Here is a 6,000-nt window from a genome sequence, read left to right as displayed (position 1 = left end):
ATCTGTGTCGGTGCGACGTAACGCCACTAGCAAAAAAAGAAATTTGTCCCCTTACTCAACACTATGTTACTTGACAGAGTACAGTCAACCACCGATAATATTTTCAGCCAGGTGTGTCCTTTAATGTGCAGGTTAGATTAAATGCTGAAAAATTGCACAGATAAATTTACTGCATTTACTCTCATAATTTTCTCAGTTTTTAATTTTAATTTCACAAAGGAAGGAGGGGGGGGAAGGGGTTTGCAATATGGGATTTCACTACTTTTTCAGTATGGTCTTTTGGCAAGGTTGTTACTCTGCATAAATTTACACAGCCACCCTCTGCTTGCTTTAAAATGCAAGATTCCTATGTTGCTTTTCTCTGCAATCCCTGGTATATTTTACTGTAGCATTTAATGCAAAACTCAACAGCTGTGGTTTCTTCATCCAGCTACATATTATAACAGCTCTTTTTCAGTTCCAAGACATGGGCCAGATTTGGTCCTCAAAGTTATAAGGCTGAATCTTTGCACACTGCAACTGTTCTTTTTGTTTATGCCAGTAGTGTACATGCGATAGGCTGTACACAAAACTCCCTCTCATGGATAATAGAAAGTAGAAGTCCTAACAAAAGGAAATGATGCTGCATATTCATTAGACATGAAAAGGTCAAATTTTGAGGTCAATGCTCCTCTGAAATATTTCTTTTGTGAACTTGAAGAGACAAGTGATTCTTTGGAATTGCCTGGGATCTCTTTATAAACTATGCTAGTCATTAAGGCATTAGCTAAGTAGACCTACTAGCAAAAGTCTGAAAATTCTCATTATCAACCCTTTTGTTTCAATAGATGGCAGAAAGTATCTCTCCAAGTTTAGGGAGCAGTGAACATGCAGACTGTACATTCCTTTTAGTGGACTTTTTCTCCCAGCTGTGGTCTGGTCACTAGATTTTACAGAAGGGCCAGTAGCTTGGTAATGGTTCTCTCCTAAGGAAATCCAACTCCGAATCCCACAGACTTCATGCTAGATACATCACATGAAAATCATGTAACATCAAAAACAATATCCATACAACCATGACAAGGAGACTCAAAATTACTATAGAAACTTAAAAAATCCCCAGGGCAACCTCAAGGAGAGTAGTATAAATCAAAGAAAGGAAGCTAGGCCGAAGGATAGGAACACACATGGAAGGACACACTGATAGGCTTAAAAATGTGAACATTGGAAGCAACAGAAATAAGAAAAAGACAAACATCAAAACACAGAAGGACAAGGACAAATTCTCCTTCTTCACACATTGTCGTCTGCTATAAATGGGAATTCCTCTAAACAATCCCAGTTTCCAGGGTGAAGCTGGTGATCAAATAGACTAGCAATGCTTCCACTTACCTGAGCCTCGGACTACCTTTTCTGTCTGATGATTCTTCTTTCAGACAATTTCATTTCTAGGGACTAAAAACTGTGTACATCATTGCAGTACATTTCATAATGGTTCAATTTGAAAACATGCCTACATCCTTACATTTTATTGAATACAGTATATAGATTCTCAAAGACCAGATGTGACTCCACCCGCCTTTCCCATACCTGGGTTTAAAACAATTCTTTTTAACCTTTCAGAATTTTTAATATCCCTTCTAACATGCTTATTTTAAGAACCAGGCTCTTTCCTTTCTTCATATTTTTCTACAGAGCTCAAGACATCAGTCTATCACCCTCCACAATAAGAGAACAGGTATAATTCTGGAATGTCTGCAAGAATCTATGATTAATAACGCAATAACTAATCTAGCAGGAACATATATTTAAATGTTGGTCCAATTCATACTCTATTTTAAACATTTGAGTCCTATTATTTATATCACCATAACTTGAATATTCACACCAAACTAAACAGACCTCATAATATGATGAGACACCTGCCTGACTTTAAGGATCACTAATTTTGAGCAGCAGAAAAGGTGGAAGTTATCTCTTCTTTATTCCATAAACTACATTTTGTTTAGAATAAAACTTCCAACTCTTGCACTAGGTATGACCCAAGGATCATTTTAAAAGCATTCTCTCAATTCCTTTTTTCTTTGAGTCTCAGAATGGTTCAAAGTTTCAAAATGTCAGACCATTTGAAGACTCAAAGATAAACTATAGCAATTGCATACCAAACAAGGCTGGGCCATCAATGAATCATTATGGCACAATAATTTACATATCATGACTAAACACTGTGATATGCTACAGCTATATAAATTGGTTGAGCATACAAACTTCATGTCAGTTTTGTATATAATTATGTAGTGTTTTCAATATGACTAAGATGAAGGATAAACATCAACATCTTTAAGAGAGCACACAACTCAAATTCTGTCGATAATATAGTATAAAACATGTGATTGTTATAATGACATGTAACAAGTAACTTACCTCAATCATACAAAAGCAGTCAAACAAAGGTTACAATAACATTCATTGTCATTACCCATTCATTCACTTATTCCCATCACATCAACACCTGAGATGTTATGGTGTCACTTTCACGCAAGAATCACTAGTCTGTTATACAGTAAATCCAAACCTAATCAGTTGGTTATACCTGTACATCTTTCACTGGCTGATTCCAAATCTGTAAACAATCAACAAGAAATAAATGCATAAATACAACCAGATAGACAAATTCTAATCGTGATACAAACCTACACAGCCATCAAATATATACATATCTCTCTCTCTCTCGCACTCTCTCTCTCTCTCTCTCTCTCTAGCATTTTCATTTTATACCCAACTGATTGCTCTAGATCAGGGGTTTCCAAACGGCAACCCGTGAGGGCTTTAAAAAAAATGTGAAGAAATGTGAAGAAAATGTACAAAAAAATAGCTCATTCAAAAATGTATTAATTTTTATATCCTTTATAGACCCAAGTCAGAACTAATTCATTCTTTAATATTACTTACTATTTTTATGTATTCACTTGGTCTGAATGGATTATTTTTTATTTAAAAAATTAAAATCCAAACTTTGGTAGAAAACGAGCCCTCACAAATGCCAATGCCAGGTCTTAACCACTATACATATGGCTATGGGATACATATCAAATCTTGAACTTCATGCCAACCTGTGGACATTTTATGCAACATAGCATGCAATGAATACCAAGAAATACTTTAACTGCCACTGGTGTAAAAAGCAGTTTCAATTCTTTGTTCTTCTCTCACTGGTAGTACTGGCTGGTACACAGTGCTGCACACATTAAGAAGTTTTCAGAGAGGTGCTCCTGGAGGTACATTGCTGGGATTTTAGGCTCTTACAACTATATAGCATTGTTCCTTTCACACTATTCCCACTACATTGTCCTCTAGTTTTGTTTTTATCACATTTTCGTTTTTAGGCATTTTCTTTTCCTTTTTGTCATTTGTCATATACAGTAAAATGCCGTTATAACAAACGCCAGTTTAACAAAATGTTCAGAATAGCAAAATTATTTTTGGGCACCTTCCCTTTTCCCTATTTAATGTGTGTTAAAATATTTAATTGTAACGAATTTCAAACTTTCAGTATTTAACAAATTAAAATGTAGCCTTTTTGCTTATATTTAACATCTTTTTCCTTCAAAATATAATTGAAATTAATCCTGTTTTAATCGCCGCGTATGTCGCACAACATGTCTCCACACAGCTAATGCAAACTATACAACACACAGGTGAAACTACCCTATTACAAATCAGGGGAAGGTAAGCAAACATATTACAATTCTGATGGGTGGGTTGCCTATCCAACAGCACGTAAAGATTATCTCATTCAGTTTTGGTGTACCAGTACTGAACGTCATTATGTAGGATTAATTTCTTATACATAAAACGCAAATTAAAGCCAATTTTCTATTAATAAAAATATCTTCAAATATTGGGGTGTGCAAACTGGATTACAGTATTCGTGTTTACAGGATACGGTTCAGGTAGCCATTTTCCATACATGTATGTGATTGGTCGAGCTGGATATCGATTTCAAAGTAACCAATACATAAGAAGTAAGGCTATTGGTTGGGTAAGAATGCCACATTTACAATCAACCTATGAATGTTACGGTTTTACATCTCTACACATCTCTTTCGTATTTATGTGAGGATTTCATTGTTTTCCGATATGTGTCACATCAACCACAAATACTTAACTGTAGCAGAACTTGTAGCTATCTTAGAAGAAGAAGAAGAAGATGATGACTTGGTGAATGCAGGTAACACTGACGCTGTCTATATTTCACTTGATGTCAAAGTAACGAATGAAGACTGTCTGGTGGAAGAGGAACAGGTACGTGACATGGCTGGTACCTTTGAAGTACATGTAAGTACTAAACAAGAATCGGAGTATGAACCTGGAGGATCAGCTATAAAGAAACCTAAAAAGCAAGCAGAAAGGAAGAAGGAGCAGCTCCCAAATTGGAGAAAAGTTGCTCCTGTCTATACTTCACCAACTTCAGAAGAATAGGCTAAAATTGAAGAAATAAAAATCAATGTAGGTGGAAGCCACCTTACGAAGTATTTTCACTGTACTTCGATTCACAAGTTCTGCAAATAATGAAGCAACTACTATAGAGTTGCTGCTGACTGCAAAAAAATCTTTGCACCATATTGCTTCATACTGCAGCAACTTCAACATTTGAGTAGAATCAGATATACAAACATCTGCACGACAATGGCACTGCCAATTACAGGATTCAAGTTAGGGGTAAAAAGTGGTGGTGGTCTCTGTTTATTTACTTGGTTGACAGTGTCCTCGAAAATTCTTGGAAAATACATAGGCTAGTAAACGATGAAAAAATCTCTCAGCTTCAATTTAGATCATAGCTCTGGCCCTGATGAAATCTGAAGATGATGACACTAAAACTGATGAAGTATGTGGTGATGACGGGGAAGGCAAAGAAACTGACATAGAAGGGAGTCACAATTCTAATTATGGATGACCGTCACAGTCAGCTTTACCCATGGAACTGTGTTGTGATCAAACAGGACATTTCATAATCCAAGAGGAAAACAAAGCTAGAAGAAGATGCCGACTGTGCAAGAGCACAACAATTTACAAGTGTCAAAAATGCAATGTTTATCTTCATTCAAACTGTATCAAACAAATTCATTCTCGCTAAATGAAGAAGCCTACTACGCCCACATGCATTTACACAACATTATGCTGAACCTAAACTATTTGTAAATACTTTTTGTTGCCACATTTTCTGGCCTTTCTGATCTAAATTCAAGAGAAATATACAATAATATTCCATAAAACTATGTTTGTTCAGTGCCTGGTCCTTAATGGGTTAAAAGAAAAATGTAAAATACTTTGGGAAGTGGAGAAAGGAGAAAAGAAAGGAGAAATAGTGAAGAAGTATGATATCAGCCCTTCAAAGTCATGAAATGCCTTACTAACGAAAACAAAATCAAAATCTGTCAGGAAGTGGACTGGGTGTCTGCATCTTGAACCACGCAGAGGTCGCAAATGTTCAACTTGCACCTTCAAATTTCGATTCGATCTCTTAAGTTGGTTGATATTTTGTTTGATTCAAAATGGCGGCCAAAGTCATTCCTGCCAGTCGCACATGGTCGAGTATAACCTCCAATTCATTGTCAAAGAGTGTGACCAGAGAATAATGTTTAATAACCCCCTGCTCTGAAATAGAAGGCTTCTATTAACATTTGTTTTAGAAAGAGTGTGATCTGCAATAATACTTTGATATTTTTCACAGCTTTCAGTGCACTTGTTATTTTATGACCCCTAGCAGAAAGGGTTTTCATATTTGCTCTCTCGTGTTTTTCACACCTTTTAATAATACTTTCCTCTCATCTTTAAGATACTGTAGATATAAAAGATTTCTATTTTTTTTTTTTGGCGCATCGACCTAGAGAGATCTTTTGCCCCGAAAAAATGTGGAACGCTTCACGATTTAGCATGTCATCCTTGCAAAGGGCCATGCTTATCTTCTCTGTATCGTTCCAATTTTAGTATATGTACCGCCGAAGCAAGTACTATGGT

At 36.0% G+C, this 6,000-nt stretch overlaps 1 protein-coding gene and 1 non-coding gene across 2 annotated transcripts in view; both read right to left on the bottom strand.

Annotated features, from left to right (window-relative positions):
* Positions 1–202: 202 nt before the first annotated feature.
* Positions 203–6,000, bottom strand: part of Mtl (Rac family small GTPase Mtl) — an 82,188-nt gene continuing 76,390 nt past the window's right edge. Inside the window, exon 7 of the mRNA XM_067154038.2 lies at positions 203–2,602. The gene's annotated coding sequence lies outside the window, so the exon portion shown is untranslated. The remainder of the gene's footprint in view (positions 2,603–6,000) is intronic.
* Positions 5,889–5,994, bottom strand: LOC136859313 (U6 spliceosomal RNA). Its single transcript, XR_010858959.1, has one exon. It is a non-coding gene; the product is annotated as a U6 spliceosomal RNA (small nuclear RNA).

Source organism: Anabrus simplex, chromosome 1 (genome assembly GCF_040414725.1).
Source record: "Anabrus simplex isolate iqAnaSimp1 chromosome 1, ASM4041472v1, whole genome shotgun sequence".
Classification (NCBI taxonomy): Eukaryota; Metazoa; Arthropoda; class Insecta; order Orthoptera; family Tettigoniidae; genus Anabrus; species Anabrus simplex.
This window is presented reverse-complemented; position numbering and strand designations above follow the sequence as displayed.